This window comes from Globicephala melas, chromosome 10 (assembly GCF_963455315.2).
Source record: "Globicephala melas chromosome 10, mGloMel1.2, whole genome shotgun sequence".
In the NCBI taxonomy this organism is placed as follows: domain Eukaryota; kingdom Metazoa; phylum Chordata; class Mammalia; order Artiodactyla; family Delphinidae; genus Globicephala; species Globicephala melas.
Genome location: NC_083323.1, coordinates 13,485,421 through 13,512,267, shown reverse-complemented (window position 1 = coordinate 13,512,267; position 26,847 = coordinate 13,485,421). Strand labels below are relative to the sequence as shown.

Genomic DNA, 26,847 nt, shown 5'->3' with positions numbered 1-26,847 from the left:
GCTGGAGAGGGTGTGGAGAAAAGGGAACCCTCTTGCACTGTTAGTGGGAATGTAAATTGATACAGCCACTATGGAGAATAGTATGGAGGTTCCTCAGAAAATTAAAAATAGTACTACCATATGACCCAGTAATCCCACTACTGGCATATACCCAGAGAAAACCATAATTCCAGAAGACACATGCACCCCAATGTTCATTGCAGCACTATTTACAATAGCCAGGTCATGGAAGCAACCTAAATGCCCATCGACAGAGGAATGGATAAAGAAGTTGTGGTACATATATACAATGGAATATTACTCAGCCATAAAAAGGAACAAAATTGAGTCATTTGTTGAGACGTGGATGGATCTAGAGACTGTTATACAGAGTGAAGTAAGTCAGAAAGAGAAAAACAAATATCGTGTATTAACGCACGTATGTGGAAACTAGAACAACGGTACAGATGAACCAGGCTGCAGAACAGAAGTTGAGACACAGATGTACAGAACAAACATATGGACACCAAGGGGGGAAAACCACGGTGGGGTGGGGATGGTGGTGTGCTGAAGTGGGCGATTGGGATTGACATGTATACACTGATGTGAATAAAACTGATGACTAATAAGAACCTGCAGTATAAAACAACAAACAAAGATACAAAAAAAAACAACTAATACTAAACTTTCTTTGGGTTATTTTTATGGAAATATGTTAATATAAATGTTTCAGACATTACATGAAATTTCTAAAAATCTTATATGTTCTGGTATAATGTTATAAGTCATAATGCTAGTTATTACTTTAAAATGTATATCTCAGAAATAACTAAATTTCCTTGTCAACTGCATTATTATGAACTTTCATCAAATCTTTAACCGTGGTCATTTTTAAGTCTTTTGTCATTCTCAGACAGTTATGGGTGTACTCTGATGCTTTTGCAAAAATGTTCCTATAAAAGGGTTTCATCTTCAAGGAATTCATGGAAAAGACTCTGACAAGTACAGGTTTCTGGTAACTGACTATACTGCTGAACTGAATGAATAAGCATTTTCAGAATTCTAATGGAAAACTGATGAATTCATAAAAGTGCTAACAAAAGATCAAGATGAAAAAAAAATAATTACATGGGACTGAGTGAACTGATGAGGATGATTATAATTTTTGTGACTTTCTGTTTGAATAAAAAAAAAAATCCCACAAGGACTCAGAGGCAAAAAATATACAAATCAATTTTCACTGCAAAGTAAAGGAGCTGTTACAGTGGAGGATTCCTGGACTGAATGTCAATATTATGACACAGTATGAGTGTGCTTTGTGGTTGGTAATTGCAATCACTGTTGCTTTTGTTGTGGTCATCCACTTACAATGCTTGGTGTCAGTTTACTTATCTCTTGTAAAAATAAAATAGAGTGTGTGTGTGTGGGAGAAAAAGGAAAAAAAAAAACTACAATGAGGTATCACCTCACACCAGTTAGAATGGGCATCATCAGAAAATCTACAAACAACAAATGCTGGAGAGGGTGTGGAGAAAAGGGAACCTTCTTGCATTGTTGGTGGGATTGTAAATTGATACAGCCACTATGGAGAATAGTATGGAGGTTCCCTAAAAAACTAAAAATAGAACTACCATACGACCCCGCAATCCCACTACTGGGCATATACCCAGAGAAAACCATAATTCAAAAAGTCACATGCCCTCCAGTATTCACTGCAGCAGTATTTACAATAGCCAGGTCATGGAAGCAACCTAAATGCCCATCGACAGACGAATGAATAAAGAAGATGTGGTACATATATACAATGGAATATTACTCTGCCATAAAAAGGAACGAAATTGGGTCATTTCTAGAGATGTGGATGGATCTAGAGACTGCCATACAGAGTGAAATAAGTCAGAAAGAGAAAAACAAGTATCGTATATTAACGCACGTATGTGGAACCTAGAAAAATGGTAAAGATGAACCGGTTTGCAGGGCAGAAATAGAGACACAGACGTAGAGAACAAACGTATGGACACCAAGGCAGGGAAGCCGTGGGGTGTGGGTGGGGGTGGGGTTGTGATGAACTGGGCGATTGGGATTGGCATGTATACACTGACGTGTATAAAACTGATGACTAATAAGAACCTGCTGTATAAAAAAATAAAATTAAAAAATATATAAAATGGAGAGAAAAACAATATGAATAAATAATCTTTTAAATACATCTTCCACAATTCATGTTAAAGAACTTTTACCCATAGACGTTCAATACGCATCATTTCCCCATGTACTAGATGCTTCCATGGGTAATCCTATCACGGTGTGAAGGGAGGAGCCAGGCAGGCCAGGGGCCAACACAGGCTTCACCCTATGCTCTATGACTTTCAGCAAGTTGGTGGACCTCTCTAGGCCTAAGTTTCCTCATCTACATTGAGGATAACAGTTTTGTCCAGTGGGTGGTCATGAGGATTGAGTGCACACATGTAGAGACACGGAGTGCCATATAAACATCAGAGCTATACACGTTTTAGTGATTGTTCTGATCACTCAGTCCTCCCAACCACCCCAGATGTAGGCATCTGCATCCCCAGTCAACCCTTGAAGATGCTGGTACCCAAGTTAATACACCCAGTAATCAACAGGAGATGGACTTCAAACACACTCCGTGCTCCTTAGACTAGAGACCATGGGGGAGGGAAAGAGAGCATGGAAGTGAGAGAAAAAAAAAAAAAGAGGGAGAAGCATCCTTTTCCCCTTAGGTGAGATGGCAGACACGAAAAGGCAAAGAAATCAGAGCACAGGGAAGAGAAAAAAGGGGTGGGCTGGGTAGAGAGATCCCGAGACCTTGACAAAGGCAATCAAGTTGAAGGTCAGCATTTGGACCATCTCCCATCTGGCCTAGTGGGTCCCTCTAGCCAGCGAGGCCAGCCCTGGGAGGGGGTCCCGCTGGGCTGGTCCTCCCACACAGCATCTATCCACCCAACACTCTTCTGGACTCATCCAGCACCACAAAGCCACGGCCGCTGCACAGAACAGGGGCTCCTACGGACCCTACTTTGGATCCTTTTCAAAGCACGAGGGTCCCTTTCTAGTTCTAGAAAGTGCATTCGAGCCAGTGAGGCAGCAGGCCCGACAGCCCTCGCCTGGGGAGGGCCCAGCCTGACTGTGCGGCCCTGGCAGTTGCACACATCACCCTCTGGCTTGAGAACAGAGTAAATTTCTGGGGACGTTATCAAGAGAGAATGAATACTGAAACCCCACAAGGACTCCATGCCGTTGCTTTCCACGTGCTGTAAGCGGAGGTGGAGGCATCCCCAACTGCAACGTGTTAATCCAATTGACATTTGGGGGAGGAGAAGGAGAGGCTGCTGGTCAGGAAGAGCGGTTTCACACTTTTCCAAAAGATGGGAAGAAGGGGAGAATTAAAAATAGATTTGGTGTTGCCTTAACACTACAAGCCACGCACACGACATTGATCAGAGAGAATCAGTGTGGCTGAGCATAGGACGCGGCGGTACCAGTGGACTCATTTCTCACCAGCAAATATTGACTGTGCAGTAAGAACGCCCGTGAGCCCAAGACTGGAACACGGCCCTCACAGGCCAGGAGTGGGCAAGTCAGCAAGCAACATACATGCCTGTCGGCTCACGTGCGTACACCTCCCTACACGCTCAACACAAAAACTGGCCAAGCCCCATTCATCTCTCCTAAGCCTGCCGGTGTGTCCTGGCCCATCACAGCTGACTTTAAACAAGCAGTTGCAAAGGCTATGACTCCTCTTAACACTTGACCTCCTACTATTCTCTGGGCCCTTCGATGGTTCTGACATGGACCCAACGGGAGACCCCTAAGGAACCAGGGAGGGGGGTCCCTGCTCTTCTCCAGGCAGCACGACTCTTCCTGCCTCTGCACCCACGTTCCTTCTTCTGTGTTTCAGTTTCTGTAATATACCTTTAAAGGCAAGCATCTCCCTTGTTATTCCAATAATTCATTCCCGAAAATAAAATGTCGTGTGCCACAAAGCTAACAGGGAAGCAATTTCCCACAATTTTCACTGGGAAAAGTTATAATTAAAATTATAAATTAAGATTGTAACTAAAACTTAACAATGCATTAGATGTGACGCCAACTCCCTCCCCTCCCGATTTCCTAAAATGAAATAAAGACATCATAAACATAAAACACCTGTACTGAAGTGACAAATTCTCTTGCGAGGATGTAAAAATGCTAAAAAAAAAAAACCCGGTGCTTCCTGATCAGAACACCGTCCACGCGGCTGTCAGCGTGAGGCCGCCACCTGGCTGTTCTCATCTCCGGCAGCACCCCAGGCCCACGTCCCCAGTTTGTTGGTGCTTGGAGGCTTCTCAGAATGTCTACACACAGTTCTAATTTTCTACCAGTTGTATCTGGTCTAGGACTTAATACTTACCGTAATACATTATCTTATTTAAAACAGTATATTGATTTTTGCAGCATAAATATTTTCCCTATGTAAACATCATCCCCCGAAATATGCTATCAAGATATGTACTTTGTATAAAGTTTAGGTATTTAAAAAAGGGGCAGCAGCATTATCCACAGTCCCCCGCTCCCCATAAGGTGGCAGAACCCAAATATTCATCCGAAGATGAAGGGATAAACAAAATGCGATGCCTGCCTACGAGGACACATCGCTCAGCCTTGAAAAGGAGGGAAATTCTGACACATGCCACTATGTGCACGAACCTCAATGATGTTTTGCCAAATAAAATAAGCCAGACCTGAAAGGACAAATAATGCCCTATTCCACATATGTGAGGTACTTACAATAGGCAAATTTATGGAAACAAAGTAGAATTGAGGTTATCAGGGGCTGGTGGAGGGGAAATGAGAAGTTGCAGTGATGAACCAGTTTTGGAAATGAATCGTGGTGATGGTTACACAACATTGTGAATGTACTTAACGCCATGGCAGGGTACACTTAAAAACGGTTGGAGTGGTAAATATTGTCACGTATGTATATCTATCGTTTTGGGGGGTTTTTCTCGGTTTGTTTTTTTTTGGTTTTTCTTTTGGGCCGTGCCACGCAGCATGCAGGATCTTAGTTCCCCAACCGGGGATCAAATCTGGGCCCCGTGCAATGAAAGCACGGAGTCCTAACTACTGGACCACCAGGGAGTTCCCTATGTATACTTTATGACAATTAAAACAAGAGGCACTCTACTTGGAAAACCTCAACCCCGAAGTAGGCTGTAGGTAGTAGGTTATCAATATCCGGACGTGGTAAATTTTGGAATGAGTTTTTCTTGGCGACATAGCAGCTTGGTAAGTGGCATATGGAATATTAGAAAGGACGGCTCATTGGTGAGAGAAGGTTTTCAAGAAATGTGGGCTGGCTGAAATATTTTAGAGGTTCTCTCCTCCTTTTCATAAACATACTGAAAACCTAGAGAGATTGTCACCATCCTCAGTGATGCCATCCCGGGGTGATCCCTAAGCAGTCTTGTTTCTAGCCTCTCTTTGGAAAGACCGCTCTCTGTTTGCCTCATACCAGCTACGAGGGTGAGAGCCATGGTCCCTGTAACATCGCCATGCCTGCCTCTCATGAGCCTGTCTGCAAGGTGCTGGCCAGAGCATCTGAAATGACAGAAGGCAGAGATACAGATATTGTTCAGGTTGCTTGAACCACCTGATGCCTCCTGACTGATGAATATAGGGAGGAGGTAGTGGGAAGTTAACCCTTTTTCACCTCAAACTTTTTTGGCCACTACTCTTACCTAACAAAATCATCTAAGATTTTTGCATGACCCGATTGATTTAGGTAAATTCGCACAAAAAGAGAAATAAGATGAGGTAGTCCCCCTTGGTCCCTTCCAACTATAAAAGTTGACACTTAACCTTATCTCTGAAATGGCTAGTTGTAGTCTTTGCATGGCTGGCACTGACTCGGGGGTGGAAAGGCCAGGATGGGGAATCAAAGAAATCAGAGTTTGGGACTATCATTTGAGACTAAGAGAAGTAGCTAAGTCCTCATTGGGCATCTTCTGTGGATGGTGCGGAGTCCTTTCTGCCCTATATTCAGTTCAGCAAAAATCACCGTGTCCCATAACACAGTGCCAGACAGCTGGACTAACCTTCTTAACAACCAACCAACCACCACCTGAGGCAGGAGAGGAAGGAACCACACATTCTATGTTTTTTTTTTTTCAAGATTTTTCCCTAACATTTTCTTATGAGAGTTTTCAAACATACAGTAATGGTAAAAGAATTTTACAGTGAACATGTATATCCCTACACCTACATTCTACCATTATTAATATCTTACCACACTTGCTATATCATACCTACCTACCCTTCTAGTCATCCATCAACCCATTTTTTAAATGCATTTCCAAACAGTAAGTTACTTGTCAGCCCATTATTCTCTAGCCACTTTGGTATGTACTGCATTAACTTGGGTTTAATAGAGTTACGTACAACGAAATGCACAGACCAACCATTGGTGAGTTTTGACAAATATCTATACCTATGTAACCCAAACCACCTTTAAGATACAGACCATATTGGGCTAATGATGTAATTCACTCAACTGACTTCCCACTCAACCTCTGCCCACACTCCCCACATGTAAGCACTTTTTAAATTTATTTCCATTATAAATTGGTTCTTCCCATCCCAGAATTTCGTCCATTAGGAATCAAATATATAATCTTTTGGGTATGCCTTCTTTCAGAGTGTAACATTAGTGCGATTCACCCACGTTGCTGCATGTATCAGCTGTCTGGGTTTTTGTACTGCTCAGTATGAGCTACATCGTCACATTAATATATCACATTTATCCATTCTCTTATTGACGAGCACCTAGGTCGTTTGCAGTTTGGGCAACAACTACAATTGGAACGGAAGAGTCAGAGGACAGGTGTCTATTTAGTTTTATAAGAAGCTGCCAGACTTCTTTTCAAAGCAGATGAACCCTTTTATATTCCCACCAATTAAGTATGAGAGTTACAGTTGTACCACATCCTTGTCAACATTTGATGTTGTCAGTCTTTTTAATTTTAGCCATTTTCTGGTGGGTTTGTGGTGGCATCTCATGGTAGTTTTTCCTGGCTTTCTGTGGGGTCCTCAAGCTTTTTCTTTAGAATTCCATTGATTTGCTGATGGTGTTTTTCAGTGTATCTCTTTGTATGGCTTTTGGAGTGGTTGCTCTGAATATTGCATTATATCTACATAACTTAGCAACGCCTACTAGGGCGGACAGCTTACTAGTTTGAGTGAAGTGCAGAAACCTTACCTCCCTTTGTTTCCCTTTATCCTCTCCCATTTACAATAGGATTGTTGTAACATTTCCCCTACATACACTGAGAGACAAATCAGACATTCTCCAAATGCCTTTACATCTTGGACACCTACTGTGAAACTTAGTTTTCACCAAGCAGATACACCTGTGTGAGATTAGACGCAAAAATGAACATCACGGGGTAGGGCAGCTCTTCTGTTGCCTTGACTCTTTTCTGGCAAGTATAAGTAAGAGATATTTGGTATTTTCCAGAGGCATCTGTGATTAGATCCTCGAGTTCAGTCCTGAACTTCATGAGTACCAAAAAACATGGTGCCCGTGCTGCCCTCACAGGTCCCAGCAGACAAGGTGGTCCTTATGGGGAGAGGTATCCCAGTGGCTTCTTAACCACAGTTTCCCTGGCGATCTGGTTCTGGGAGGTTCCAAGAACTGCCCCTCAGCTGACAGTCTGTGCCTCTAGCTTCTCCTGGAATTCTGCAAGGCACCTAATAATGGCAACAAATCCTTTTCTGCTTAAACTCATGCATTCTCTAGTCTGTAACTGAACTCTAATAGATGGGAGTCCCATGACTAATTACTGGCAGAGCGGAGATCAAAACCCTGATCTCTGCTCTTTCTTCTACAGTGTGCTACTAGAGTCTCTCTCTTGACTACGTTCTTCAAAGAAGAAAGAGTTGAAAGTCCCATGTTCTATTTTGAGAACATGCACTGGGAATGAAATGTTTGTATTTCTATGTCATTTCCTTTGTCCACTTTCCCACACCTGCTGTCATCATTACGTGGGCTGTTTTAACCACTACTCAGGAGCCAAATACTGTGGGTACTTCCCAGGCAGCACAGTGGTGACAACCATGAGAATATTTTTCTGCTCTGCCTTGTGACTGCAGTTGAATTAATCAAGACGTTTCTTTCTTAAAAGATTGAACTCACTCTAGGAAACAGAGAAGAATGTAATCTAAAGGGGCTTCCCATACTTACCTGCATGTGGACAAACCCTGAACTTAGAACCCAAAGATCTGGAAATCACAGCCCAGCTACATCCCAGCTTGGGCTACTGATCAAGCATTTTTTGAGCTTCCGCTGCTCTAGCTCCATTGGCTTCCTTGCTGTGACAAACATATTTGGTCTTTGTGCCCAGTTTCTGGCACACAGCTCCTAAAACCCTTGGAATTCTGGCATGATGAGTGTCTTGTGTATGCTAATGAGATGACTGGTGACTGGGGACCCCTAGAGAGCGTTAGGAGGGGGTCTGGTCACCAGAAAGACCAAGGCAGGATTAGAGGGTTGCAACTTTCAGCCCCACCCCATGCCCAATGCCCAGGGAGGGGAGAGGGGCTGGAGACTGAGTTAAGCACCAATGACCAGTGACTCAATCCATCATGCCTGCACAATGAAACCTCCATAAACCCCCTAAGTGACAGGGTCCAGACAGCTTCCAGGTCGATGGACACATCACGGTCCTGGGAGAAGCACACCTACAGAGGGTGCATATGTGATCCCTGCCTCGTTCCCGACTTGTACCCTTTAATAATAAACCAGGGATAGTAAGTAAAGCACTTCCCTGAGTTCCAAAGATGGGGGGGTTGTGGAAACCCCCTGAATTTATACCCAGTTGAGCAGAAGTGCAGGTGCCAACCTGAGATATGTGACTGGAATCTGAAGTGGGGACAGTCTTGTGGAACTAAGCCCTTAAGCCATGGGGTCTGAACTAACTAGATAGTTAGTGCAAGCATTAAATCGTGGGACAGCCAGTTGGAGTCCTGAGAGTCAGAAAACTGGTGTGGGAAGAAACTCCCAAGCATTCACTCTCATAGTGTTGTAGGTAAGAATTGCATAGACCTGTTCCTCCAATAAGACAAGCACAGTCCTGCCACAGGACCTTTGCATCTGCAATTTCCTCTGGCTGGAACCTGCATCCTTTTGTTATCTGTATGGCGAGCACCCTCACTTCACTCTAGTGTTTACTCAAAAGGCCTTCCATAATACCTGGTATATCTTGAATTTTTTTCTTATAGCACAGATATGATTCATTCTTATAACCAGCCATCCCTTGATATCTGTGGGGGACTGGTTCCAGGACCCGCCCGTGAATACCAAAATGTCAAGTCCCTTATATAAAATGGCATAGTATTTAACCTATACACATCCTCCTGTGTATTTTACATCACTTCTAGATTACTTATTTTACCTAATACAATGTAAATGCTGGGTAAACAATTGTTGGCGTGCGGCAAATTCAAGTGTTGCTTTTTGAAATTTTCTGGAATTTTTTTCCCAGAGTATTTTTGATCTATGGTTGGTTGAATCCATGGATGTGAAACCTGCAGATACGGATGGCCGACTGTACCTATTTTCCACTTCAGTATTCCCAGTATATGGAATGGTGACTGGCACATAGTAGGAGCTCAATAAATCTGAAAAGTGAATGCATGCCGCCTGTCTGCATGTTTACTGGGGAGCCAAGGCCCTCATCTCTAAACCTGAGGTCACAACGCTGACCTCTGACAACCGTCGTAAATGTTAACTGAGATGGATTATACAAAAAGCCATGACAGTGAAGCATGTGCCCAGCACGTGGTGGATATTTTAAAAAATGTACTAATTCTAGGACAAACTGTTTTTCACATTCTAACATCTCTGAAATCAAGTAGCCTCCAGCAATAACTAGAGAGCATACAGCAGTGGTAACACAGCTGCACCGCTAGCACATTCACAACAGGTGTCAGTGGCTTCCATGAAAATCCTGGAGACAGTGGCGGGGGCGGGGGGGGATCACTTTTTAACCCCTATGCCCCACATGGTTGTGGGAAGGGGCAGGTGGAGGGTCCAGTGTGTCCACAACATTCCCAAAAGAGGAGCCAGGAGTAAGCTAGCTCCACAGCGCTGCAAAGTGGGTACAAATGCTTTCTCAGGATTCTTACAAGCATCTGATGCTCATAACGACATGGAGGACAGTACAATAGAGAAAACACAGAGGCAATGACACTGTAGAGAAGGGATTCCAAAGAGTGAGGCTCAATGCGAAGAAGCTTTAAGAATACCTGAACTGGGACTTGCCTGGTGGTGCAGTGGTTAAGAATCCACCTGCCAATGCGGGGACAAGGGTTCGAGCCCTGGTCAGGGAAGATCCCGCATGCCGCGGAGCAACTAAGCCCCTGTGCCACAACTACTGAGCCTGCGCTCTAGAGCCTGCGAGCCACAACTACTGAGCCCACACGCCACAACTACTGAAGCCCACGTGCCTAGAGCCTGTGCTCCGCAACAAGAGAAGCCACCGCAATGAGAAGCCCGCGCACCGCAATGAAGAGTAGCGCCTGCTCGCCGCAACTAGAGAAAGCCTGTGGGCAGCAATGCAGCCAAAAATAAATTAATTAATTAAAAAAAAAATACCTGAACCAACATGCTTGCCCATATTTTCCTTCACATGTAGGCATAGCAGTAAAATACGATAAAACCCACCTAACTAGGTCTAAAAGGGCTCTTTCAATAAGTATGGGAATATATGTATAGCTGATTCACTTTGTTATAAAGCAGAAACTGACACTCCATTGTAAAGCAATTATACTCCAATAAAGATGTTAAAAAAATTTAAAAAAATAAGTATAAAAGATTCAAAAGGATGAGAAAGCATTGTGTCACAGCTTAATTAAAAGCCTTTTTAAATTTCTTGGCTTTATATAAAATAATGGTGTGTCTTACAATTGGCAGCATCTAAGAGTAGGTGATATAGGAGATTTGTTTGAGAAAAAAATTGAAACAAAACTCTAATGCACTCTTGACCTCAGATATTTCTCTACTAGTTCATCCATTGACTTAATATTCCTGTATTGAATTCCCATGTCTATTTTCAGGCCTAATTTACATCACACGTTTTCCGGGGCGGGGGGAAGAAACAAATCTGGGTGTTTCTCAAGGACAATGATCTCTTGAAGGGTTGTCCTGGGGCCAGCAGTATCAGTATCATCTGGAAACTTCTTAGAAATGCACAGCCTTAGGCCCCCCAAGTCTCCTAAATCAGAAATTGGGGGAAGGGGGAGTTGTTAGAACCAGCCCTCCAGTTGATTCTGATGGAGTCTAGAGTTTGAGAAGCCCTATTTCAGGAAAATCACCCAGCACCATACGCCAGCAGCTTGATCACTCAAGTGTAACTACTCGCTGAAGTTTAACTAAAATGTCCTGGGAGGGCTTCCCTGGTGGCGCAGTGGTTGAGAGTCCGCCTGCCGCTGCAGGGGACACGGGTTCGTGCCTCGGTCCGGGAGGATCCCACGTGCCGCGGAGCGGCTGGGTCCGTGAGCCATGGCCGCTGAGCCTGCGCGTCCGGAGCCTGTGCTCCGCAACGGGAGAGGCCACAACAGTGAGAGGCCCGTGTACCAAAAAAAAAAAATGTCCTGGGAATTCATCCTATACCAGGCACCGTGTTGGGGGGATGGAGGACAGATTCTGATTCAAGAGTCCGGGTGGACTTCTCAGAGGAGGTGGCAATGTAGGGTAAGAAGGTTTTGGATAGGTTTTCTATGGTAGAGGAGAGAGATGCACTAAGGAACTAGGACAAGCAGAGGGCGACAGCACATTCAGAGCCCCATGAGCACAGGGGGCCATCACTCAGGTGTGCTCTGAAATCTGATTAATTTGACATCCACTCCCCCCCACCCCACCTTTACATGCTCACCATGGATTCCACTTGCGGCAAGGCCGGCCAAGTTGCCAGCCCAGAGCCACTCTCCCTTGTCTGCTTAGGAAGAGAACCCGGCTTCCACTCAGGGGAGTAAAGCAGCCAGAGAAAAGACTGTATACCCGACAGCCTCTAGGGCAGCTAAGCATGGCTGTGGGACTTCAGGAAGGCCACCCAGAGGCAGTTTGCCCTCTGAGATGTGTGCCCGTCCTGGCCTTCTCCCTGCTTCTTCTTGGCTGCTGGCCTACAAGGATGCTGACACCCAAGAGCCACGATGGACACTGAGGTGCTCTGGCTCACAGCTGCGGATGGGAGAATTGCAAGATAGCATCCTGGGATCTAGCGATACCGTGAAACTACCGCACCACACTACCCTGCCAACACCCTGACTTCTCGGATGTGAGAGAAAACTAAGCTTCCCTCTGGTGAAACCACTGTTACAGGGAACCTGCCGGCATGCCATCGAGCCTAACTGTCACTGGTGCACCACTCTCTTTCCAACGGCCTCCTATGAACCTGCAAAACTCCAGCTTCTTCCTCCTCTTGCGGAATAGCTCTGCCCCCCCCCCCATCTTCCTCTCCACCTACTGCCATTCTTCTTCAGAACATTATCACAGACCCGCCCAACCCTCTAGCCTGACGGCAAAATAAGGGCATCATTTCCAAGCACCTTCGCCCACACTCCCTGTAGCACCTTCATCCCCCCTACACCTCGCTGCTCAAAGTATGACCCAGGTACCGACTACATCAGCATCACCCGGGAGCTCATCACAAAGGAAGACTCACCAGCTCACCCCAGGCCTATGAATCAGAGTCTGTGTTTTAACAAAATCCCAGGAAATGTGTATGTCCACCACAGTTTGAGAGACATCACTGTCATCGTCACCTTCACCTACAGCTGCTCACCTCCAGACCACAGACTGGGAAAGGCGTTCTCTGGCTACACCCTCCTGTCCCTCCAGGTCTCTCGTTCTTTGTCAATCTTTCCTACAACTCTGAAAGCCACCGATACCATCCTGAATTGCTACTCACTCTTCCCTGGACAAAATAATCACCTTCACATTTCCCTGCTTTTGTTTATTTAACTGCTTCTGCCTGGGATGTCCTCTGAAGCCTCTGGCCACCCGTGGGTCCACTCGCCCTCCAGTGTGCTATCAGGTCAGATGCCACCTCCAGACCATGAGTACTTTGGGGGGAGAGACTGAGTCTTCTCCATCAGCAAGGCGGTACAGCAGTGGGCTCTGGAGCCCATGCCACTTACTGGAGCACGACCGAAAACATTTAAGGCAACTTGTCTCTGCCTCAGTTTCTTCATCTGTAAAACTCAGATAATCATGGGGCCTATATTTCCCAGGGCAGTTCTATCAGGTCAAGGATGTGATAGAATGAAAGAACTAGGACCAATGTTTGGCACGTAATAACTACTTAATAAATGCTAGACACTGATTCTGGACGCCAAGCCCTAGCATGGGAGCAGACACACGGTATGTTCTCAGTAAATGTTGACTGAATCGAACTTGCAGTTTCTGCATTGACTTCTGTGTCTTCATTGTTCCTGGGCTCATGAGTCTACCATACCCACTCTTCTCCACAGCCCAGCAAAAAGTCCAAATCCAGCTCCCCACAGGGACATCATTTAGATGAAAGAACATTTTCTGCAGCCACCCCTGTCCTCAGAGCCTCGCCAAGCAACAGAAAAGCAAAGCAATATACGTGTGGATTGGAAATTGTCTCTTTGCTCTCACTTCGTTAGGCTGATCTCCTGCAGTCCAACAAAGGGAATTAGACAGCAGAAGGGACAGGAAAACATGGGACCTGGACATGCTGAAGCCCAAAGGACTCAGGTCCCAGGAGGAAATGCAATTCCAGGCCCACAAGGCTGCATGGAAATCAGGACAAAGGGCTTCTCCTTGGCAATGTCTTCAAGGTAGGAGGTGTGCTCCTGCCCTGGTCCCCTGAACACCCATCAACCAGTGCCTACGGAGTACAGCCATGGGTCTATGTGGTAGGAATAAGAAGGTGGTTACAATGCAGTCCCTGTCTGCAAGGACGACTGGGACAGAGAGACAAACTGACAACTATATGGTGTGCGATAATGCTACTAAGGGTACAGGTGCAAGATGTTAGGTAAGCAAGGAGGAGAGGAACATTACCAGATCAATGGCACTGGAGAGGAAGGAGGTCCCAGGAATTCTTACAGAGAAGACCCTGAGGCTGGGCTCTGAATAGGAGTTAGCCTGGCAAACAAGGCAGGAAAAGGCATCGGAGGCAGCAAGAACACAAGATACAAAGACACATGAGGGCAGGCTGAATAATAGTTCCCAAAGATGCCCAAGTGCTCATTCTTGGAATTTGCGAATGTTACATTCTAAGGCAAAAAAGACTTATAGGTCTTTTTTAGGTCTTTTTATAGGTCTTTTTTGTAGGTACGATTAAAGATCGTGACATGGGGAGATCATCCGGGATTATCTGACCAGACCTGACACAATCACAAAATCCTTACAAGAGAGATGCAGGAAGAGCTGGCACCGGAGAAAAAGTCATTGTGAAAACAGAAGCAGAGATTGGAGACATGTGCTTCATAGATGGAGGGAGGGGCCACAAGCCGAGGAATGCAGCCCCGCCAACACCTTGACATTAGCCCAGAGAGACTGATGCTGGGCTTCTGACCTCTAGAAATATACAAGAATAAATCTGTATTAATTTAAGGGGCTAAATTTGTGGTAATCTGTTATAGCAGCCACAGGAAATTTATACACATACACTGTGTGAGGTACACCTTCAGGAATGTTAAAGAAAAATGTCAGAAAGAGGAAACCAGCTGAGGAGGCAAAGCCACGGGCCAAATCACAAAAGGATCTGTGTACCAGGCTGAATTATCCTCAATATGGAGCTGCCGGCTAAAGGACATCAAGCGGACGGATGATAGAATAAGATCGCTAAAGCACTGAATTGCCAAACTTTTAGGTCTTAAATCCCTAATTCCCCATTTTATTGACTCTCATTTCTTTTATCATAGGCTGTAATGACTTTATGAAAAGAAGGAATAACCAGCTGGTAGATGTAACGATTTGCAGCCCCCCCGCCCCCAATTCCATTCAAATGTTTCCAAAGACGCATACCTATATTTGTAGAGCTGCAATCAGGGATGAGGACGCATCAGTGGACAGCCGGACGGCACCGGAAGTTGGGAGCTTTCCCCGAAATTCTGACCAGATGATTACTGTAATATGTCTAAAAAGGCCACGTGCTGAAATACCACCCCCCGACCCCCACCTCTAGGAGGTGGGAAGGCAACTGACACACTGAGTGCTCACTCGGGGCCAAAAGCTTCGTGAACACTATGCCTCGCTGGTTCTCTGAGGATGTATGATCGTCACCCTTCTGGGCACACTCTCGGTGCCACTGGGGGATCCCCGAGTCTCGTGTGACCAAGCCCCATTCCCCAAGCACAAGGCCCATCAGAGAACCCAGGCAGAGGAGACCATCCCTCTGTCCTGCACCCACAAGCCTCTGCCCAGGGTCTGCACACAGAACGGCCTTTACACATACAATTGCAGCCACTCCCAGGCTCCCTGCCCTCCTACCCTCTCTGTGCATCACATTCTCCCTGCAACACCCGCCTCTTCAAGGCCTCTGTCAGCCGTGCCCTTTGCCGAATGTCACTTGTTGCCAAAGGAATCACCTAGGTGGCACCTAAGCAGCCCCGTATCTGAACAAGCTGGATTTGCTCTGGCACTGCCTCCTGACCCCTGAGGCCACGGGACAGGCCCTGCAGAGGTTCCAAGGCAGTGCCTCGGCTGTGGCCAAAGCAGGGGACCCACAGGGAATGGTGCTCAATGGAATGATTTCAAACACCGCCAGCCCTCCTTGGACCTCAGTTAAAATAGAGGGTCACTGCCTTCCCACCACCGCTCAACTCCCTCCCAAATGGGACACCCCCCAGACTGAAAGCCACGTCCGCTTTCCAGGCACCTGACATTCCCCACAGCCCCAGAGGGCTCTGTGGTATTAAAACACCCAAGATGCCTGACAACGCTGGGTACGTGTGGAGTCTTCAATTTGAGCTGCTGTAAACAGCGCTGCTGTGAAGCCCTCTGACAGGCTCCACTCTACCCAGCTCCACCTTCTCCTTTAGAATCTGTACGTGAGAACAGTACATTCCTAAGAATAGAATCACTGAGTTAAAGGCTAAGCACGATTTACAGTTCTTGGGATGAACCAACAGTTTACTCTCCAGAAAGAGCGACGCTGATGGGACCAGCAATTCAGATTCGACGGCCGTTGATGGAGCCCTGGCCTTATTCCAGCACCGAGCTAGGCACCTCATCTCTGTTCTCTTTTCAGTATCCCACAGAGCTCAGTTACCCCCATGCAACTGATGCAGAATGTGAGGTCATAAAACAAAACAACTGGCCCAGGGCAGTCCAGTTCTTTTGAGACAGGGCTGGGAGAAGAATCTAAGTCCCAGATTCCTCCAGTTCTGTGGTTTCTGCTGAATTACTCAGATCTTTGAGCTTCCCCACACGACTACAACAGCTTTCATTTATTAACGATAACCAGAGGCCAGGTTCTAGACTGGGTACTTCATTGCGTACACTCCCACATCCATCCAAGTCAATGAGGCAGTCGAAACAATGCTGCTGCCGCGGATGAGAATAGCACCGACCCGTTCCTGAATGCTAATATGTTCGAGGCATCGTGCAAAGCACTTTATGTTCATCTATTATTTTAACTCTCTTAAAATCTATAAGCGAGACGTTAAGAGGCCCAGTTTATAGATGAAAGGATTGAAGCTCAGAAAAGTGACTTCCCTTAAGGGTCCCACAGACTATAAATAGGAAATACATCCATCGATAAATGGATTTGAACACAGGGCTGTCTCCCAAACCTAAGCGTTTCATCTCAATGCTAGACTGCCCCAACAGCCAGCATCATCCGGTGGGTGGCGAGGAAGAAAGTTTCTAAAGAAGGTGGTGAGAAAAATCAGCATTCCATTTCGGTTCCTCTTCCCCACGACGTGCTGGCTGTGTGTAGTTTGATCTGTGCTGCGTTTATTTCAACGCCATCCGACTGGCTGCATACAAATGCAAGTCTTTCTCTTCTGAGGGCTGCTTCCCATTATAGCAAAGGAGAATCACAAGGACCGGCCCACATCCCGACACAGGCCTCCAATGGCTAAGACGGACCCTCTCGTCAGAGCCCAGGAAGGCTCCCTCTCGGGGCACCCTCTGCAGTGCAGAGGCAGGAGTAGAAAGATGAGGACTCCTAGAAAGTGGCAAAAGTAGCACTGTATAAGGGGAACAGCATCAGGCTGGGAAGGAAGTCACAGGTTCAAGTCCCAGCTCTGCCAGCAACCCACTGCGTGACCTGGAGCAAGTAAGTCTTGGCCTCATAAACACTAATACAATTAATAAACAACGTGATGTAATTTTGGACTCCCCTGTGGAGGGAGTGGGGGAGATTCTTAGCAAAGAATGACTGAATAGCTTTAAAGAAAGGATTCAGCAAATCAAGACAAGATGCCTGGGTCCTAGATCATTTGCACAACTAACCTACCATTAGAAGTTCTTGTTCTCAAAATGCACAGGTATAAACCCATGCATTGGCCTTTGTCTGCCCTAAGGCAGCTACCACCAGAGTCTTCATGATCCTACACCAGTTCACATCCTGGTAACACTGCAGGTTGAAGGCAGACTGAAAAAGAAATCATTACCTCCATCATCAAGTAAGGATTCAATCATCTCCAGGAGATCCAGAGTTGGCACACAGAGACCAGTTCCAGCTGAATAATGTTATGACTAATAAAGAAACGGGAAGAAGGGGAAAAGCCACTCCCCTCCCTTACCACCCTGATAGGAGTGGGATGTGCCTTTATCTTTGTCGTCCTCCTGCCAATTGCTAAAGGGACACCTCCCATGCCCTCTGGCACCAGTAGCCTGATGGTTTTACTGCGTGTCCATCAATAAAATACACGGAATGCCCAGATGAGTAGGAACAGTATTTGACCTAAAATAACAAAATTCATAAAGTTTGGCTTGCCAGAGATGCTCTTTTCATAATAACTTTGGAAGTCTCCAGGTGTTAACAGCTGGAAATGGTTATCAGGTTCCTCTTGCTGGGGTTTACAGCTACATCTGCAGTGTACAGCCGAGGTTTTCCAAGCACACAGGACTCCAGGCACATATGCATCAGCAACCCTCCACCACCAGCTCTCTCCCATCGCTCTGGCTTCCCGGCCAAGCTTACTCCCTGCTCCCAGTTCTCTGGAATCAAAGGAACTTTTTTTAAAACATCAAGCTGCTTGGGGAAAAAAAAAGTGTCAATTTGTAAATTCCCTACTTGGCCCCATCTACCTGCAAAGATACAGAAAAGTCCGGGGGAAGGAAAAGAAGAAGAGGATTGTGTTTCTCTTTTTAGTTTCCAGATGGAGCTGACTCCCACTGGCTACCCACACACCCAAGTGGCTGATGTCATTGTTGTGATTTTAGTAGTACTGTGCAGGCCTTGGGCAAGTACCCCCCATGAAAATCAACAACAGCGAGCACATCTGAGAAAGCCAAAGAGATAAAAATGAGGGAACCAATGTGTCCTCGGCTCTGAAAACGTCTGCAGAATCTCCAAGCAGAGACCCATCAAATGGACATTTGGGCACATGTGCCAGCTGGAGCAAGCCAAGGTTTCTCAGAGGCAGAGACACTCGGGCAGGCTGACGAAGTCTGAAGGGCTGAGAACGATGCGGCCCCAGATATCACCTTGTAGGACCCTTAGGAAAAAGGTCTTTGACCATTTCCCAGGATGGATAGCTCAGGACTCAACCACCACATGGCCTGGAGGAGAAAAGGTGCTTTCAGTAGAGCCTAGCACTGCCATGTGACCAGCCTCCACAGACTGAAGAGAAGCTGCTGACACTCAAGAGGAGCTGGCATTTATAAAGGAATCTAGTGAACATGATGGTACACCAGACCCTGAGTCTATCCACCAGAAAGGGTGCCACAGAAGGTGGCAGTGGGACACCTGGATGGACATGCCAGCCTGGACCTGTTTTACGTGGCTTTGCCAAGATGCCTGCCCTGTGCCACACACCTTAACCTAGACATCATATGACAACACGTCTTCTGAGTCACTGTACCTCTTCAGGTGACTGTCACGTTGGAGTAGGTTTCTAGGGCTGCCATAAGCAAGGACCACAGAGTGTCCTAAGCGAGGGAAATTTACTTTCTCACAGTTCTGGAGGCTGGAAGTCCCAGAACAAGGTGTTGGCAGGGTTGGTTTCTCCTGAGGCCTCTCTCCTTGGCTTGCAGACAGCCATCTTCTCCCTGTATCTTCACATATTCCTTTCTTCCTCTGTCTGTGTCCCAATCTCCCCTTCTTATAAAGACAACGGTCATACTGGATCAGGACAGTCATACTGTCCATACCGGACAACAGTCATACTGGACGTGACCTTATTTTACCTTAATTACCTCTTTCAAGGTCCTATCTCCAAACATAGTCACATTCTGAGATACTGAGGGTTAGGATTTCAACATAAGAATGTTGAGGGGGACAAGTCAACCCATCCAAATCATTACCATCTTTATACCACTGAGGGACACGAGACACAGGAAGTAAATGACTTCTCAAAAGACATCCCACTCAGTTGTGGCAGACCTAGGATTCAAACCCGTATTTCCTAGAGCCTAAAAACATGATCGTTTTGCTCCAAAAGAGCTGCCTCTGACCAGTGCTCCGGTTGCTTAAATAGCTTACCAGAGAGTCACAGATCTAAAAAGCGTGACACTGGGACTTGCACCCAGGGTCTAGATAATTTTACCCTCCGTAGTTAATTGCATTGAACACGCCAAGACTACTCAGATTAAAACTGCTCTTTGTTGAGCCAGTAACTGTCTATCATCATAACTCATTCTCCTCTATTCAGGGTTGTCCAGACACCATGATTGGGTAGCCCTACACATTCTCCACTGCAATGCACCAATTTTCAAAAACCTTCACTGCAGGCCATTCAATGGTAGAATCAGGACAACCCTCAGGACCCCCCATTTGATGGATGCCTGTTCTCCAAATTGGATTTCACGCTTCCTAACAGCCTCTTAATGGTGCCTCGTGGAAAACCTTGCGTGGAGTCGTCAGCTGATAAATATCTGTTGGATACATGAATGTATGTATGCATGGCTGCAGTAGTCAAGGCAACCTCAAAAGACCCCTCCCAGCTTTAAATTCCATGATTCTGCTGCAGGAGGTGACACTGGGATTGCTGCTTGAAGGCTGAGGATTGTATCAGACCCAAATCAGCACCTTTCCTTCATACAGTGTATCTTCCTCGACCCAGCCAGCAGGTCAGGGCAGCATCACCAACGGAAACGGAAATGCCCTTGAGGATAACGTCCCTTGCCCAGGTACAGCATGACAGAGAGCCCTGGGACCAATTAAACTTTCCCCTTAGAATTAATCACAACACTAACGTGATGTTCCTTCTTCTCTTGCCAGACTCTTACTAGGTGGAAAAAAGGAGGAAAATTTCACAGTCATTATCTAACTCCACTGTCCCTGGGGTCTGCGCTCCTATTTGGAAAATGCAATCGTCGTTCAACAAATGTCTGTCTGAGTAACTCTATAAGCAAAGAGTTACCATGGGCGGTTTCCAAAGAAGTGGAAGACGATAGCTCATGAAAGCAAGGCATTTACAAGTAATTCAAGGAGGTAAAAAATATTCGAGAATGCAGAATAATATCATGCAAATTATATTAAAACGCGTTTAGTTTTTAAGGAGTCAGTGAATCAAAGAATTACACGGGAAACCAAAACTGGAAATCCTGACCTTGACCCTAGGAAATAGCTAGATCTGGGTCTAACGGATGACCATGGACATGGTTTGACCGGGGTACTCAGCAAGTTAGGAAGAACAATGGTTTAAATTAAAGACGCAGAAGCCCTACTACGTGTCATGGGAAAAGGGACAAAACGGAGGTGGGGCTGCCTGGAGAAGGAAGGTGGCGCTGACAACTACAGAGCGCAGGGGGTTCCTGGGGGACCATGAATGGTCCTTTCAACTCAGGCGTTTAAGACCAGACACAATGGGCACCAGAAACCCATTCAATTCTCCTGAGCAGAGGAACAAAACGATGCAAGTGGTTTCTGAGGAATTAACAGCATTCCAACTGCACTGCTTTGATCGGAGTAGAATGAATCAAGGAAGGTGGCCCCAACGGTGGGCATGATGATTCAAGGGCACTGAGGAGGTCTCATACGCTACAGAAAGAGAGAGCAAAGTTCTTTTTTTTTTTTTGGAATTGGGAGGGGACATTTATTTATCTATTGAGTGTGTGTTATGTGTGAGGCATTGCTGTTGTTTGGTGGAAAAGCCAGGCTTAGGCAGAGGCCACAGGAAAGGGAGACCACAATCCAAACACCAAATAAAAACATACACAATAAATTACAATAAAGGAAGCGTGGTATGGGGTGAAAACCTAGTAGAGAAGTTCAGGGAAGAGAGCAAAGCTCTTGAAAACCAGGGACACATTTCAACAGGTCATTGCCCCAACAGTGGGGTATGAGAGTAGAATATAAATATTGTGTGATTTTCTTCTCAAAAGACCAGTTATAGTTTTTAGACATTTCCAAAGCAACAAATCACAGAACTGGAAAAGAGCACTGATAACAAACTGTTCCAAACCCTTGTTTTAGGACGTCATTCATTCATCATTTACTAAGCCCGTACTGTGTATGAGGCACCCTGCTAGGCACAGAGAAGGCATGAGCATGCCAGGCATTGTAGGAGAGGTAACGGGATGAGAAACACCTGACTCCAACTTAATTCCTCAGAGGGGTGGCAGTTTTGCAAGGTGAACACGTGGAAACAAGACAGAAGAGAGAAATGCGCCTGTGCTAAGGTGCAAGGGCCAAAGTGTGGCCTTGGGGCTACCAAGTGTGTCAACTGCCGGAGCTGAGGGACGGAGGGATGGAAGGACAGAGGGACGGAAGGACAAATTGTAGCTGCAGCGAGAGAGTAAGAAACGGAGACCCCAAGAGCAGACTGGATTGATCTCTTTCAAGGGTTCTAACCTCTGTATTACAATACTCTGCTACTACCCAGCCTCAATCCCAATTCTTCATACTTGCATTTAAATGTGTCCTAAAACACCAAATGGAATAAAAGTCTGAAGAATGCTCTGGAAACCAGGAATGGCATTGATCACCTTACTGTAGAGAAGGGAGGTAAGCCGCCCACAGTAGACTAATTCATACGGTGCTGTTCAGAAAGAAATTTGTGCCACCTGCAGCCAAATGATATGAGCAGAAACACCCCTGAGAGCAGACAGAGAGAAAAGAGCACAGAGCAGGGGAACGTGAGCAGAAATGTGGGGTTTAAATAAAGGCTGCTTCTTCCAGGTTTCACAAAATAAAGACAAGAGCTCATGCTTCCTGCATATTTAGTGGCGTGCCATTTTACAGACGAGGAAATTGAGGTCCAGGGAAGCAGAGTAACTTGTCCCAATCATCCAACCAGTAGAAGCTAATGCCAAGATTCAACCCCAGGTAGTTCGCCTCTAGAGAGCTTTAATCACTCCTGTACCCCATTCAACAGCTTGTGGGGTGAAGAACAAGGTGGAGGATGCTACCTTCATAGGGAAGCTAGGAACCTGGATGCCAGGCCTAACACTGGACATGAACAGCCTTAGACCAGTAAGGATGTCAGCCTCAGCTGGAGAAATGGTCCTTCCCCGAGCATCCAAGCAGTCTCGAGGCAGAGGCAGGACCAGATGGTCCATGGGACCTGAGGCCCTCAAGGGAAGTGTTCACGGAGGCCAGGGACCCACTGGCTATGAGACATTGCAGAATGACAGTCCGCTGGGCAACTAGGTGAGCCACACCCTCTACTCCATCATGGATGGAAAAATATCAGGAAATCTCAACTTGGCTCCAAAGATGGCCAAGGCATAGCAATGAACAGGTGGAGAACTGGAGGAAACCAAGGCTGGGTAGAGTCACAGCAGTTGAGAAAGAGAGGGATGGAGGGATGGAAAGAGGGATGGAGAGGGGAGTGGAAGAATGGAGGGGCAGAGAGAGGGATGGAGGGATGGAGGGATGGAGAGGGGAGTGGAAGAATGGAGGGGCAGAGAGAGGGATGGAGGGATGGAGAGGGGAGTGGAAGAATGGAGGGGCAGAGAGAGGGATGGAGGGATGGAAAGAGGGATGGAGAGGGGAGTGGAAGAATGGAGGGGCAGAGAGAGGGATGGAGGGATGGTGAGAGGGACAGAGGGATGGAAAGAGGGATGGAGGGAGAGAAGAATGAAGGGAGAGAAGGATGGAGAGAGGGAGAATGTGTGTGTGTGTGTGTACACATATACGGGTATCATGCAACCTACTGAGGCCAGCGACAAAAGCTAGTAACATACTAGTCTTTAAAAACAAAACAAACAACAACAAAAAAAGGTAGTAGAGGCATTAACAGGGGGAAGAAGAGCCAGTAACCTTGGCCCCCAACATCCCTCAGCAGCCTCGACCACAGTCAAGTTTAAATCATGTTCCTATGGCCCAGACTCCAGTGCCTTCAGGAATTTGCCTCACGTGGCAGCTGTACTCACAGAGGTGTATTTGGTGAGGCTTACAATGACAATTACGCATTTACAGCCATCTAAGCTGCTATCCCCACGGCTAATTTGTTTTTGTTTGTCCTCCAAATCTCCCCTCTCCATCTTGAGAGCAACGTCGCATCACTTGGGGGCTGAGAACTGCTAAGAAGCTCGGAGCTTCATTTCATATCAATTTCTTATAATTAATGAGTTTTATTTAAAGAGGAGGAGAGGAAACAGATATATCTGCAGAGCAGGGAAAATGGATGCAGCTTAGAGAACAATTATACGTAATAGTCCCAGAAGGTTTAGCTGTTCAGATGATCATTAAAGAAATGGATGGAGCAGGTTTTTTAAAAATTTCCAGCTCCCCCTGCCTCCCCCGAATTAGATAAACAAAAACGAGAGGGCTATCTCCACTTCCTCCTGGAATCACATTAAAATGTATCCCCAGACAGCCTTTCACTAAGAACCTCCCACCTTGGCTATGCCACTAGTATATAAATGCATCGCACCACCTCTGGCTTTTGGAAGCACATCAGTTACAGTCTGGGGTTCACTCATTACTGTAGTTATTGGTGGTTTATTTTTAAACACACCAGCCAGCACACACGCGGCTGGACACGGCGAACCAGGTTGACGCTCTATTTAATCTGACAGCTCCTTAATTATCTAGTTGGTGGTTTTGTTTTGGGCTTCCTCCCCTCCCAGGTATAAATTTCTTAAGTTATAAATGGTAAACCCCTGTATCTGTTTATTCTTTGACAGCATTAAAAATCAGCCCCCACCAGTCAATAATGATGAACTGGACCATCTTGCAAAGTGGTCCAGGCAACTGAGGACGGCCTTCTGCTTTTCTACTAAGTTGGCTAAGACAGCTGCAAGGGTATATAGTGACCGGCAGGACAGAAATGGTCTGTCTCCCTATGCTATCACATGATCACATAACTCCAAATAAATGAAAAGGTTGATCTTTGCCTGGAAAAATGGAAGTGTCCGCTCTGGAATCAGACAAACTAGTTCAAATCTTGGTTTCTTTGCCTGTGCACCCTTGGGAATACCCCCTTCCCTCACACGAAGCCTGTGGCCTCATCTGTAAACCAGGGGAAAGAATTATACCTACTTCCTAGGATCAAACGGACAAAGTCAAAACCGAGACAAAAGACACCACACTGGAGACACAGACAAGTAATAACTCTTTTGAACATATGAATGCTCAACTGATAAGTGTAATACAAATGTGCCTGAGTAACAAACCAAAGACAAGAAAAACAAAAGAAACTTGAAAAAATCTGCAGTGTCCAGGTAAAATGGACCATGACATCATCCCATGCTGCCACCCAACTTGTCCTCACGTAGGCCCATCACCGGCCCCTCCCAGACCAGCCAACAGCACGCAGCAATCTGGCCCACTCAAACCTCACTCTGGCCTCCTGGGCGCCCTGAATTCCAACGTAAGCCACCTCAGATTATGGAAGGTTGCAGGATGGCGACCTCATGTGTCCTGAGCAGCGGCCTCTGAAGATGCAGAGGCGGCATGAGTGAGGGGTCTTTGGGATGATCCTGTCAGGAGTGGCAGGAGGGGTGGGAGAGAACTGGTCACTCAAGGCCTCGCCTCATTTCATCACCACACGCCCTGCTGAGTCTGGGATCCTCAGCCCTTTACTCAGATGGAAAAAGTGAGGCCCAGCAGGTTAGTCTGCTCATCCAGCATTCCCCCTGTCCACCCCACAGTTTAGGAATGTCAACTCAGCTCTGAAGTCCTCCAAGGCCCCCCGGCTCACTCCAGGTCGTCCTCTGGAATGCAAGTCACAGGCAGTCCCCAACTCATGTCCTCAGGAGGCACACTGCCAGAAGAACTCTTGTGCCAGTGGAGTAGACCAAATGAGGGTAACATGGACAGGAAGGGGACTGGATGCAAGGAGGGGGACCCAAAGACACGCTCAGCTAGTGGGAATCCTTGTCTTCTGCTCTCTTGGTCTTTTGCATGAGAAGCTTGGGCTAAAAAGAATCAGAGTTAGGCTGTTCCTCTGAAATCCTCATTTTACACAATCAGAAATTGAGGTCTGGAAAAAAGCAAGCAACTGGGCAGCAAGGTCCTGGCCGGGGCAGGACTAGAACCCATGGTACTTACTTACCATCGGTCTTTCCCCACATCTTCGCATCTACATGAGCCATTCCACCATCCCCGGAGCCCTCCCCACTGCTCCTCAGAGGCACCACAGATCCCTTGCCATCCTGCTTCTTTGAGTTAATATTCCTAAGGGCAAGTTGGTACCCTGATATCGGGGTAACACCTGGGCGATTACCTCATCCACAAGTGGTCCCTCCAGGCCAGCTGTGCTCCCATCCCTGAAACTGCAGTGGCCCTTTTGCTGACTGCAAGGCAAACATTCTTCCATGGCTTCTCCACCAACTAAAACAGTAGCTCTCAAACTTAAGTGGGCATCAGAGTCACCTTGCGGGCTGGCTAAAATGTGAGAACGCAGGGCCCTACACCCCCAAGGCAGTAGGTCTGGAGTGGAGTCCAAGAATTCGCATTTCAAACAAGTTCCAGGTTCTGAAATTCTCTCTCCCAAACTCCCCCATCCAGTGACAGATGGCAGGGATAGAAAATCAGACCCCCATCTGCAACTCCGGTGGCATCAGACACACCAGGCTAAAGTTGCCCTACTTTCAGACACAGCTCAAATCTCTCCCGTGATCACAGACAGATGTCACTGAGCAAATGACCCCGTACTGACATGCTGTGGGTCCCGGCTGGCAGTGGGCTTTCTTTTCACTGCTCTGAAACCAACACTGAGAAATATCTCTAAGGAGTTACAAACCATCCACGATTTATTGAATTTTGAGTTAATTCTCCATCACTAACTACTAATTCCAATTTCATGTTTCCCTCTAGATAAATTGTTTCAACCCTGTGCACAATCAATGCCCAAATTTCCACCTCATCCCATACGCTTAAGAAGGGTTCAAACAGGTGGCCCTCACTTTGTGAAACAGAGGCAAATCGTCAAATCTGTTTCCATGAAGTCACGCCTATACCCTTGGGTTGCCAGATTTAGGAGGAAAATACAGTACACCCAGTAAGATTTGAATTTCAGATGAACTAAAAATTTTTTTTAGTATAAGCATGCCACACGCAATATTTGGGATATACTCATACTAAAAATTGTTAAGCATTTATCTGAAATTCAGATTTAACAAGGGGCTACGACACCCGTGCACTCATTCAAAAAGATACACATCGAGCCTCTACTAGGTGTTACTTGCTACAAATGCAAGACATATAGGTAGGGGTGTGTGGTAAATGTTTAAAAAGTGGCTCTTGGGGGAGGGGATGGCTTTCAGTACTT

General features: G+C 46.3%; 1 protein-coding gene and 1 non-coding gene across 2 annotated transcripts in view; both read right to left on the bottom strand.

Moving 5' to 3' along the window:
* The window catches only part of LARGE1 (LARGE xylosyl- and glucuronyltransferase 1), a 587,346-nt gene that overhangs the window by 353,974 nt on the left and 206,525 nt on the right, over positions 1-26,847 (bottom strand).
* Positions 15,573-15,710, bottom strand: LOC115853119 (small nucleolar RNA SNORA76). The gene has a single exon (XR_004039433.1). It is a non-coding gene; the product is annotated as a small nucleolar RNA SNORA76 (small nucleolar RNA).